Source organism: Sceloporus occidentalis, unplaced genomic scaffold (genome assembly GCF_023333645.1).
Source record: "Sceloporus occidentalis isolate IW3139 unplaced genomic scaffold, rSceOcc1.0.p SCAF_1, whole genome shotgun sequence".
NCBI lineage: Eukaryota > Metazoa > Chordata > Lepidosauria > Squamata > Phrynosomatidae > Sceloporus > Sceloporus occidentalis.
Window position 1 is genome coordinate 307,322,205 of NW_028316981.1, and position 12,796 is coordinate 307,335,000.

Genomic DNA, 12,796 nt, shown 5'->3' on the forward strand with positions numbered 1-12,796 from the left:
ATCTGTGTATGTCTTGTCTTTTGTCACTGCAGAAGTTGGTATTCTCTACCATGCTCCACAGTGACCAAAGCCCTCCCACAGTTCATGGTTTTGCTAGGTGATAGCCCACATGAATGGCCATTCCATAGCTGCTGGAGAGAAGCATTAGGCTATGTTTCATAACCAGAAGCAGACCAGTGACATAACCCACCAAGGCCTAGAAGATGTAATTGGTTTGTGCCAAGCTCTGGGGCATAGCTTCACAGTTTTTCTATCTCCCTTCAACAGTCACAGAAGGCTATTTGGGGCAGGCTATTAGAATAAAACTGTGAATCCTTGGGGTGCTGAGTGGCCAGCCATAGCAGAGTTTCACCTGCAGAACTCTAGTTAGTGAGTTGCAATCGTGAAAGTCAAACTTATGCCATTGTAGCCCACTTTTTTGGTAACCATAAAAGTCAAAATTCTGTTCAGACTGTGCAGTGATCAACCCCCCCCCTCCCCAATTCCACCTTTTCAGTGTTACAGTCCTCCAACTCCCACCAATGGCTATTTCTGTGTTGGTGGATACCAGAATTTGAACCCCTGCTCAGCCATGGAAAGCCACTGCGTGACCTTGGGCAAGTCACATTTAGCGTCAGAGGAAGTCAAAGGCAAACCCCCTCTGAAAAAATCTTGCCAGGAAAACAAAATTATAAGTTCACCCTAGGGTTGCCATAAGTCAGAAATGACTTGAAGATGCACAACAACAACAACAGCAACAAATCTTTTATACTTAACTAAATCCAGCTGCCTCAGATCTGAGAAAGATGGGATATTAAGATAAGATAAGAATAGTATGAGGTTGAGAAGAGAGCTATTGTGGTGTACTGGTTAGACTGTTGGACTAGGTTTGAGTTCCCACTCAACCATGGAAACCCACTAGATGACTCTGGGCAAGACACATTCTCTCAGCATGGTCGTTTGCAGAGGTCAGAAAAAATTCTTTTTGGATTACAATTCCATGCTGGTTGGGGGACTTGAGGAGTTATTTTCCCCAAAGACAAACAAATGGGTCCTTGAGCAGATCATCTACAGGGTTGCCATGAGTTGAGGTCTACTCAAGGGCAGTTAACAACAACAACAACTTCCCCATAGAGTAACATTCCCAAATTCCTAAGGATCAAGCTATCATTGGCTACCAGTCATAATTGTACTCATTTTAATTTGTAAATTGCCTTGAGTTCTCATTGTGGGAAACAGGTGGGGTATAAAGAAAGATGACGATGATGCTAGTGGTGGTGGTGGCGGCGGCTGCTATGACCTACCTCCACTCTTGGAGGTAGGTCTTTGCACATTGGAAGCATCATTTTCCTATCTCAGAAACAGCCTGATTGTTCTTTTTTTCCATCCGTAGGCCCTCTTCAGCACTGCTATGGCCACCTCTTGCAAAGGGACTCATCAGTAATCAAGGACTTTTTTTTTCTTATTGAAAGACTGTTGAAAATCAAACTGCCCACACAAACTGCCCAGCCCTGTTCAAACTCCACAAAAAAAGACATCGCTTCTTTGCATCCAGCAAATACAGAAGGATGAAAGGAGAACTGTTCCAAGTCCAACATCAGACTTTTTCTTCCTCCTCTTCTTTTTTTAATGTACAGATACCTTTTCTGATTTAAACTGTTTTTCATATGATCGTTTTCTTCAGGTTTGGGAGAATTATTTGGGGTTGGATTGCCTTTTTAAAAAAAAAATTGGTGGGAGGGTTGACCTGCAGTTTGGAGTCCTTGTAAAATATCCAAAGATTCTGAGTACTGTATAATCTGCAAGAACTTGAAAAAAGAAAAAAAGGGACCATTTGGGGGGTTATGTTTCCTGATTGTTGGGATGGGATTGTGTGTTGGGGGAGGTAGAAAACCCTTTGGAATTTTTCTATTTATAACTATTTTTATGTGATTGCTTTATGTAAAGAAGAAAAGAGGGGGGAGATCAACATATAACAGATTTGCCTTAGATAATCAAGGGACAATCATCCTTAACTTTTATTTGAAGTTTTAGATTTTGTGTGTGTGTGTTTTTAAAAGACAAGGAAAGATACTTTTATGTATTTATTGAGCAGTATTAATTTTATTAAATTATTGGCAACATGCAGGGTTTTTCTTTAAAAAATGCATGGGTCAGAATCCTGTTGGGGACATATGTCTTTGTAAATAATCTTATATAAGTAAGAATTAGAATTGCTCAGTTGTGTAACATTCACACCCAGTAAAGGGCTGCTGATACCTTACTATGTTCCAGAGCCAGCAGAGTGCCTGATGTGCATTAGTGCCCAATGCACAACAGAACTGATGCACAATGGAACCGATTTGTATCACATTGGTCCTGATGTACATCACGTTGGTCCTGATGCATGTCACATCAGTCCTGAGGTGCATTGGTTACCAGTGCATATTGGGCGCTCTTGCTAGTGTCTTGTTAACACATCTTCGCAGTTCAGTAAAGGGATTTCGTGGCATCTCTGCTACATAGCTAGGTATACATAAAGTTATGTAGCGTTAACAGGTCATATAGGATTCCGGTGGATATTAGTAAAACATTGAAAAGGTAAAGGTTGGTTCACACATTACAGGAATTCCTGGATCTTTACTGAGGATCACCAATATTCTAGATCAGCTACTGACTTACAGAGAAGTAACTAAGTAAATGTATCTTGTTCTTACCTGACAGTTGTCAAAGTCTTGTTCCTTGGCAGGAGGGGAATAGAAAAATCGACCTTCTTGTGCCTGGATTGTAAACTAAACAGACCTTTTCATTCAATTCAGCTGTTGACTCTTCAGGTGGACTAGCCAATATGATGCATGTAATCATAAGCATGTTTATAGCATTCAGATCTTACATTGTGAAATACATACTTAAATAGTTTGGCCTAAATCTAGTTCAGTTGGTCTTAACTGAACTAGACCCATTGAATCAATGGGATTTACCTATGTGTTGACTCACCATTCAACAGTGGATTTAACAGGGCCCCGCTAGTTGGATCCAGCCAACAGGATTCAGGCCCTAAAGTGTACACTTAAGAAACAGCATGTGTGAATAAATTCTTAACAATGTTCCAGAATTTCAGACAATTGAAGTCCAGACAATGTCAATGTCTTGATGCCATTCCATTTGATTGAGGGACCCACAAATTGGGCAGTTCTTTAAACAGACTTTCAAGTGTGACTTTGCACCTTATTAGACTATTGATTGTTAAAAGGAACAATGGATGCTGATTGTGTTACTATTGTTAACAAGTTAAGGTTGATTGCCCCTGGATGATCTGGTTTGGATTATATGTTAACTGGTTCATGGCACAGTTCATTTTCTGGTGGAAGAAACAATACACACTTTTCATGCTCTTGCTGTTTCTTGATTTTTCCCTGTTCTGCAATGGTGTCAAAGCACTGGTCTTGTACAATGATAGCTGCCTGTTATGGAAGGGTAGAGACCCCATTCTGCACTGTGCTTTCCGTGGTTGCTTGTCTTCTGTGATACAAGCACGTGCTGAACTCCCCATGGACTCTGGTCTCTAAATTCATATGAAGTTCTCATTTCATTTGCTTTACTTCATTTTCTTTTTAAAGGCACCATTCTTGAGCTATGTTTATGGCAATGACATCTGAAGAATTAATCACAGACAGCCACTCACCTAGATGTAATGAGGTCTACTAGCAGATATGGTCCTCCAATGCATGTTGAGAGCTCCCCCTGCCCCTCATCAGTCAGTAACTGTTTCTCCATTTAATTGAAGGTGACAGCAAAAACACACTTGGCATCCTGTTAGTGGAATATGTAGGCTTATGCCCGTGTATGTTTTTGGTTTTCTTTTGCTTTTTCTCATTCGGGAGGAGTGTATTCACTTCCTCCTTCTGCAACCAAAGCCCTCCCTTCCTTACTGTACAGTCACTGCCATGAACTGCATGTCTATTCTTTACTTGGTGGAAGGGAGATTCAAGAAGTGTCTGGCTATGTCCCTGTAACTAGATGCAAAATGATTACATAATCCACTGAGACCTCCAGAGGACCCAGCATACATGAGCAGGTGATGCAGACATTTCACGTCTGGCTACAAGAACATAGTGAGATGCTTTTCTGACCACAACCACTCCTCTGGTCTCAAACAGTCAGTAATAGCTGGGTGGAAGCTATGCTACATTACATTGAGCTATTCAGGATGATATCCACAAAAGGAATTGTCTTGTAGACCTCCTCACTCACTCCATGAAAGTGAGCAAGGAATCTCAATTGTGCAGAAACAGTGTGTAAACCTTATGTTTGAAGTTCTGGAATGTGGCAAATTCATGTTGGACATGCATATATAAAGGCATTTCTGAAGCTCAGATGTGCATTCTCGTGATCCACCCACACACCTGGAAGGTAACTCTGGTGCTAGCATGTATTCACAATTCCCATTCTCAGTATAGGCAAGAGCAATAGCTACTGGAGAGTCCAGAATATTATTATTATTATTATTATTATTATTATTATTATTATTCATCCTGCTTTCTCCCCAAAATTGAGACACAATGCAGCTTTCAAATTAAATGAACAATACAATTAAAAACATAAAAAATAAGCATTAAAACAGATTAAACTAGTACAGTATTAAAACACATTATTCTTTAACAGAATAAAATGTCATCTAAAAGATAAAAGCACTTGAAAACAGTAATAGTAAATGAAATAGTAGACATAGGTGAGGTTCCTACGTCAGGGCTGTGTTGAATAGCAAAATTGCACTACCAAACATACAACCAGTGTACAATCAGTACACACCAACATGGGCATTCATATGAACAGCAGCACCTCATGTGCAACTTTGCTTCTGCAGTCTTGAACTGAACACAAATATTCTGCATGAGACAAAAAATGGCTAGCCACTTCCATGGAGAACTTCATACAGTGGACCCTTGGTATCTGCAGTGGTTTGATTCCAGGACTCTCCATACATAACAAAATCCATAGATGCTCAAATCTCATGATATATAATGGCATAGCATAATCATGTCCCTTATATAAAATACCAAACTCAAAGTTTAATTATTTTGACTTTTTTTTTGGGGGGGGGAGATATTTTTGAGCTGTGGATGGTTGAATCCATGGATACAGAATACACATACTCTGACTTTTCACAGATGGAAACCAGGACATATGTGACAAGCAACATCAGAGTGTGATCAAAATTGCAAAAGTTATTAATGAAGAAGAACACCCAGGCTAGAAGAGGCTGTAGCAGCTTGCTTTGGCCTGTACTGGCTGATGGATTTTGGGAGCTGCCATCCAATAAAAGCAGAATCTATTGGGAAGGGCAAGATTCCAACCTCTTCTTTCTTCTCTTCTCCTCCTATTGTGTTAACCGAGCACAGTCTGCTTTCATACTTTGAACTCAGTTTACATCAATTGAAGTAAACCAAGGACAAAGGGGGGAAGTGGGAGGAGGAGAGAGAAACTGAGACAATTTTAAAGCAGCTCAAAAGGGGACAACAGAGGATGAATTATCCTTTCAAATTGGGACAGTTGAAGGTGCAAATTATGAACTGAGTTCCGGGCATACAGTTTTTCTCCAGTATGGAAATGTTGGGTGCCACTGAACGGTTTGGGAACAATCTTTGTTTTGAGTGAGTGGAGCAGACCAAGGGCTGGAAAAATCAACTGACAGAAGGAAGTGGCCTAACTGTAGCTGCTTCTCTTATCTACTAGAACTGCTTTTCCTGATCTGGTGCCCTCCAGAAGTCTTTTAGACTCAAAGGAGATTATCACACGGGGGGAAAGAAGCAGTTGGAGGAGTAAAATTGTGCAATTGCACCGTGTATAATCACATAATAATAATAATAATAATAATAATAATAATAATAAATTTTATTTATGTTTCCCCGCCTCTCCCAGTGGATCGAAGCGGGGTTACAGACTAAATAAAAGCACAAAGTGTTTACATCAAAATTCAATTACAAACAGCTAAAAACAATAAAATATCCAACATCAGACAATAATAACAATAGCATCAACAAGCAAGGCAGGGATCATATACAAAGGGGCATGTCATTCAAATCAGGGGGGTATTCATATCAGGTGGGGTATGCTCGGCTAAAAAGCTTGGTTTTAACTGCTTTTCTAAATGTCTCTAATGAGGTCGCCAAGCAATCTCCTCAGGGAGACTGTTCCAAAGTCTCGGAGCCGTTGTAGAAAAAGCTCTTTGCAAAGTAGTAACGTGTTTGGAAGTTGCTATTTCTAATAAGTTCTTATCCAATGTTCTGAGAGTGCGGGGCGGATTGTATGGGGAGATGCGGTCCCGTAAGTAACTCGGGCCCAAGCCATGTAGGGCTTTATCGGTAATAACCAACACCTTGTATTGTGCCCAGAAGCAAATAGGGAGCCAGTGAAGATCTTTTAAGACAGGTGTAATATGGTCAAACCTTGATGAACCGGTGACCAATCTGGCTGCCATATTCTGCACTAATTGAAGCTTCCGAACTTGGTACAAGGATAGCCCCATGTAAAGCACATTACAGAAATCAAGACAAGAGGTTACCAGAGCGTATACCAACGTTTCAAGGTCCCTTCGGTCTAGGTAGGGTTGCAGTTGGCATATCAACCGAAGTTGATAGCAAGCATTTCTGGCCGTCGCATCTACCTGAAATGTCAGTTGCAGGGACGAGTCCAGAAGTACTCCTAAACTGTGAACTTCATCCTTCAGGGGAAGTGTGACCCCGTCCAGGACAGGTTGACAAATTTCCTTCCTTAGACCCGAGGAACCTATCATAAGTACTTCCATTTTCTCTGGATTCAGTCTGAGTTTGTTTTCCCTCATCCAGCCCATTACTGACTCCAGGCAGGCATTCAGAGGAGAGATGCCATCCTTAGTCTCTGTATCAGTCAGAGACATAGAGAAACATATTTGAGTGTCATCAGCGTACTGATAACATCGCACCCCATATCTCCAGATGATCTCTCTCAGCGGTTTCATGTAAATGTTGAACAGCATGGGGACAAAATAGCTCCTTGAGGGACACCAGATGTCAGTTCCCTCTTAGAGGAGCAAGTGTCCCCCAGCTTCACCATCTGGAATCTGCCAGAGAGGTAGGATTGGAACCACTGGAGCGCAGTGCCCCCGATACCCAAGTCCCTCAGGCGTTCCAGAAGGATACCGTGGTCAATGGTATTGAAAGCCACTGAGATGTCCAAGAGCACCAGCAAGGTCACACTTACCCTGTCGTTGCCCAGACGGAGATTGTCGACTAAGGCGACCATGGCAGTCTCAACTCTGTATCCTGCTCTGAAGCCAGTTTGAAATGGGTCCAGATAATCAGTTTCATCCAAGACAACCTGGAGTTGGAAGGCAACCGCTCTCTCAATTACCTTGCCCAAGAATGGCAGCAGGGAGACCAGTCTATAATTGTTTCTCACCAGGGGGTCCAGGGAGGGTTTTTTCGGTAGCAGTTTAACCACTGCTAATTTCAATTTGGATGGACATTTGCCCTCCCAGAAGGATGCACTGATTATTAATCATAACAATGTAGTTACGGCATCTCCTCCCTGGGTGGTCAACCAGGAAGGGCAGGGATTGAGAGGGCATGTTGTCTTCTTTACACATCCAAGGAGCTTGTCCACTTCCTCGGTATTTACAAACTCAAAGTAATCCAGCTTAATAGGGTCCACAGAAGCTCTGGATACCTCTCCTATTGTTTCTGTTTTAATGCCAACGTCGAGATCAGCCCTTATCCGAGAGATTTTATCTGTGAAGAAGTTATTAAAGTCGTCACAGCAGGCTTTTGTTGGTTCTAATATAGGGTTCAGGGTGGGAGATAGCTGGGTCAACTTCCTCACTACCCTGAACAGCTCTGCCGGACAAGACTCTGCAGATGCAATATGTGCAGCATAGAAAGAATTCTTTGCTGCACTTATTGCCACTCCATAGGACTTCAAAAGACTCTGATGGAGTGTCTTGTTGGATAGGTGCTGATGTCTCCGCCAGCAGCACACTAGTCATTGCGCAGCCCACTTCATTTCCCGAAGATCTTCTGTATACCAGGCTTTTCTATTAGGAGTGGGCCGGTAAAGACGCTTGGTAGTGATGCTGTCTATAGCCCTGGTAAGGTCGTTGTCCCAGGTATCTGTCAGGGCATCAACAGAATCATCGTCAGCTCCAGCCATAAATCCCTCTAAGGCCTCTTGGAACCTTTTGGGTTCCATCTGCCTTCGAGAGCAGACTATTCTAATAGGTCCTCCACCCCCAGGGGGGAGTTGGGTGGTTGCCTTCAGTCGCACCTTGACTAGGAAGTGGTCCGTCCATGACAGAGCAGAGGCCCCCAGGACCTCTGCCCATGGACTTCCCTGATCCGTACTAATGATGTCGCACAAAATCTATAGCCGCAGAAGCAGTAGAGAGCAACATTTCATTCATTCCCATGAATTCATTCATGATAGCAGGAATAAAAAATGATTGAGAAAATGTGGGTGTCAATCACGCTACATTACCATTATCAAAGAAGCAACTCGAGATACCCAGAATGCATTGCAGTGGTCACAATCCATTCTCATTGCCAGAATCAGTTTTGCAGTGGATTTCAGTCTCCTTTTGAGCTGTGGAGCACAATTTAGTTAACACTTGATTAAAACAATGTGTCAAAGTAATACATTTTATTTTGCTGTCTTTATTCTTTGTGATCCGGGAACATGATTAGCAGACATACGCTGTTGCGCCAATATGCCAAACATGCACAAAACAATCAACTGCGATGGACTAACAATTCATTTGTGGATGTGCACGAAAAGCTATTGAGATATTATTTCAAGTGCGCAGTTGCACAAATGGATGCCTTGTGAAAGCATTTGGTGGCGTTGTGTGACTGTACCTCCTCAAACTGCTTCTTTCCCCCCATGTGATAATCTCTTAAATCCCAGTAGACTGGTGGGGGTGGGGGTGCTTGTGGGAGTTGTAGTTTAACACGTATGGAAAATGGCACATTGGGGACTGTTCTAAGGTCCCTGGAAGGCTATTCTAATGCTGATTGTTTCTTCTGATGGACATGAAGTTGGAGAAGGCTATCAAAACTCAGAGCACTGGGTAGATAAACACAAGTGTACCATGCCAGCCTGGTGTAGTAGGTTGAGTGTTGAACTGGGACTCTGGAGACCAGGGTTCAGTTTCCAGCTTGGCCCTGAAACCCACTGGATGAACTTAGGCAAGTCAAAATCTCTCAGCTATGGCATACCTCCTCTGCCCAGAAAAGCCCATGATAGCCTCATCTTAGGTTGCCATAAGTTGGAATTGACTTGAAGACACAAAACACGCAAACACACACACTTGGCTGTGTTGGGATGGAAAGCTTTGTGGGGGGGGGAGGGGGAGGAATGCAAGATCTCAACCAAATGTCTCCCTGAGGGGGTCAAGTTCACACCTGGTTCAAAAGCATTTCCAAAAAGTTACATGTTGGACTACAGCTCCCAAAATCCTCCATGGACAAGTATGTAAAAGGGTCCTGGTGCATGCAGGTCATGTTGGCTGGAGGATATTTGCTGTGACAGTCAGGGGGGAAAAACATGGCATATTTGGTGCTCTACTGGGCTGCCTGGGGGTCAAAACAAAACAACAACTATAATAATAATAATAATAATAATAATAATAATAATAATAATAAATTGGTTTCAAAATGGTGAAAATGACCCAGGAAAGCCCCCAAACATGGTGAGAATGCCTCCGTGCCCCCTAGATGGTGTTTGGCACATGGAGGAGATTTTTAAATTGTTGTTGTTGTTGTTGTTGTTGTTGTTATTTTCAGAGCAAGTGCAGTGGATATATGGTCCTCAAAAATTTCCGAGGGGACTAATGTAGGTCCCTACCCTTCCACAGTTGTCCATCTGTGGCTTAAATGGGCTGAAGGCAGAACCATGTCTAGAACCTGACCAAGTTAAGGTCAAATGAACATGCATAACACAAGTCGCAACTGTACAGTTTGTACAGATCACTGTGGGGATGAGATGTAACTATCTGTAACCCGCCTCGATCCAATACAGGGAGAGGCAGGATACAGATTATTATTATTATATGGCCAAGATGGCTGGTGGACAGAAGAGCTGGTTGGAATAGAAGATCTGGTGGAGATCACAATAATACCCTCAAACTTTTCCCAATCTTGTGATCCTTTCCAGCTGTGTTGGATGATGCTCCCAGCATCTTCAATGAACATCGCTGGGGAAGATGAGAGCTATAATCCAACACATCTGGAAGGAGGCAACTGGTGCAATTGCTGGTACTGTGCCCATGAAAGTTCTTAAGATGCTCCACAGGCAAGGAAGCATGCAGCTCTTTCCTGCCATCCTCAGAGGCTGAGAGAGTGTGACTCGCCCAAGGTAGAAGAAAGAGAGGACGATCACAGGTCAGATGGATTGACTGAATTGGAAAGGTCATGGGCATGAATCTGCAAGATTTAAGCAGCACAGTGGGGGACAAGGGAGTATGGAGGTGCTCTGCTTAAGTCTTGTAGATTCTTGCCCTTGACCTCCCTAATTCAGTAATCCATGTGACCTATGGTCTTTCTCTGTTTCTTCTACCCTCAATCTTTCCCAACATTATTGGTTTACCCAGAGGGTTGTGTCTTCTCATGATGTGGACAAAGCATTAGAGCCTCAGCTTGATCATCTTGGTTTCCAGGGAAGTTTCAGGACTGATCTGTTCAAGGACCCATTTGCTTGTCTTTTTGACTGTCCGTGGAATCCTCAACACTCTTTTCCAGCATCACATCTCAAATGGGTTTATTTTTATTTTTTTGCTGTCCAGTTCTCACATCCATACTATGGACTTTATCATACAGTGAAAAGAGATGGGAGCATAGTGGGATGCTCCCATCACTATCGCGCTAGTGTACTAAAATTATCAGACAATGTCGCATGATGTCGCCATAATCTCATAATTGGGTGAATAAAGAGGAATTCTAGAGCTGCTTTTAATTCATGTGAATGATGGGATTATGGTGACATCACATGACATCGTCTAATTTTAGCACACTAGTGTGATGGTGACGGGAGCATCCTGCTATGCTCCTGTCACTTTTTCCCATGTGATAAAGTCCTGTTTAGTGATGGGGAATACCATGGTTTGGATTAATCTAACTCTACTGCTCAATTTATATCTTTGCTCTTTGGTATCTTGTCTACCTCTCCATTGATGCTCCCTTGTCGTGGGGGAGAGGCTTGCGTATCCTAATGAAATTGTGAGCTAGTTCTTTCATCACTTCCCTTCCCATTCCTAGTCTTTTTATCTTCTCACTAAAGTCTCAGTTCTGATCAATGTTTGATCGAAGGTATGGAAAATCTTGAATTATTTCAATTTCCTTGTTGTCCAGGTTGAATTTATGCAGGTATTCTGTGGTCACCTGTACCTTTCACATTTTAAAAATGGCAACCTAGCCCTTTGAACCTCCCAGAAGCAATTGTCATTTCCTTCCGGAAACAATCATGTGACCGACACCCCTTTCTGACCCATCCCATCCTACCACAAGTTCCTCCCTCCATCGCCAATGCAAATCCACCAGCCCCCCCATCTGCTCATCTGAATTTTCCTGGCAAATCCGGAGAAAACCAAGATCCTTTTTTCTGTAGATTAAACCAAGGGAGATTAAAGTGAGAGGTTTTTAAATATTGGAATGAACCCCACAGAGTTTAGTTGACTGATCCAGCATGGCATAGTGGTTTGAGTGTTGGACAAGGACTATGGAGACCAGGGTTCAAATCCTGGCTCAGCCATAGAAGCCCCTGGGGATATTTGGCAAGTTGCCCTCTCTCAGCTTCAGAGGAAGACAATGACAAACTCCCTCTGAAGAAACTTGCCAAGAAAACCCCATGATTGTTTCACATTAGGGTCACTATAAATCAGAAACGAGTTGAGGGCACGCGACCGCAACAATCTGCTTTAGCAGGGGTACTGATAGTTAGGCAGTGCCTTTTGTTTTATTTGCCCCAAAGCCACTACTAACCACATATAGAATAAAATACAATAAAAAATTATGTTAATGAATCCCCTGCACAGTCCACCACAATAACATACAGAGTGACTACATTAATATTTTTGCAGCGTTAGCAAATAGAGCTATTCTATATGCAATAGATGGGTCACAAGCTGACAGTAACCAACCTAGCTTCACAAAGGGACTCTCATCCTATAAGGATGTCAATATCTCTTCCAGGAAACTGTCATGGCCAGCCACAAGGAGGACTCAGCTCCTCAGGTAAAGGAGGAACCTGAGGCTGTGCCAGGCCCCAGTCCTTCCCTGCTAGATCTCAGCTCTGCTCTCCCAGCCCCAGTAGTTTTGGCTCAGCCAGACCCTAGCTCTGCGGGATCTTCTCCAGTGGAGCCTGGGGCTCAGCAGCCCAGCTTTGCCCCAGAAGAAGTGCCAGACTTGGGAGACATAGAGCAGCAGAGCATTGAGATTCCTACCTTCAGCCAGAGGAGATCAGAAAGGGCGTGCCTTTGGTGTTCCAAGAGGCTTGCTGAGAAACGCTTATTAGCTACTCAGCAGCTGTGATAAGGGAGCTGGATATAAGACACCTGGCAGACCAGGGATGTAGCCAAAGGGGGGGATTCTTGGGGTCCAGAACCCCCCTTCTATTAGAAAAATGAATGGTGTGTGCTGCTGCGCCGCCGCACCCAAGCCCCATTATAATGGTGGCACTTAGTCTGGACTCCCCCCCCTTCCTAAAATCCTAGCTACGTCCCTGGGCAGACGCTGAGCTCTCTTGGCAGAGTCTATTGGTTCTCATTAGTGAATGCTGCTTGATCTGACTCCTTGCTTCCTAGATCTTTGAC

General features: G+C 43.1%; 1 protein-coding gene across 1 annotated transcript in view; it reads left to right on the forward strand.

Annotated features, from left to right (window-relative positions):
- ZBTB7C (zinc finger and BTB domain containing 7C) overlaps positions 1 to 3,263 on the forward strand; it is a 141,726-nt gene extending 138,463 nt beyond the window's left edge. The window contains exon 4 of the mRNA XM_089513513.1: positions 1,373 to 3,263. The gene's annotated coding sequence lies outside the window, so the exon portion shown is untranslated. The remainder of the gene's footprint in view (positions 1 to 1,372) is intronic.
- The last annotated feature ends 9,533 nt before the right edge of the window (positions 3,264 to 12,796 follow it).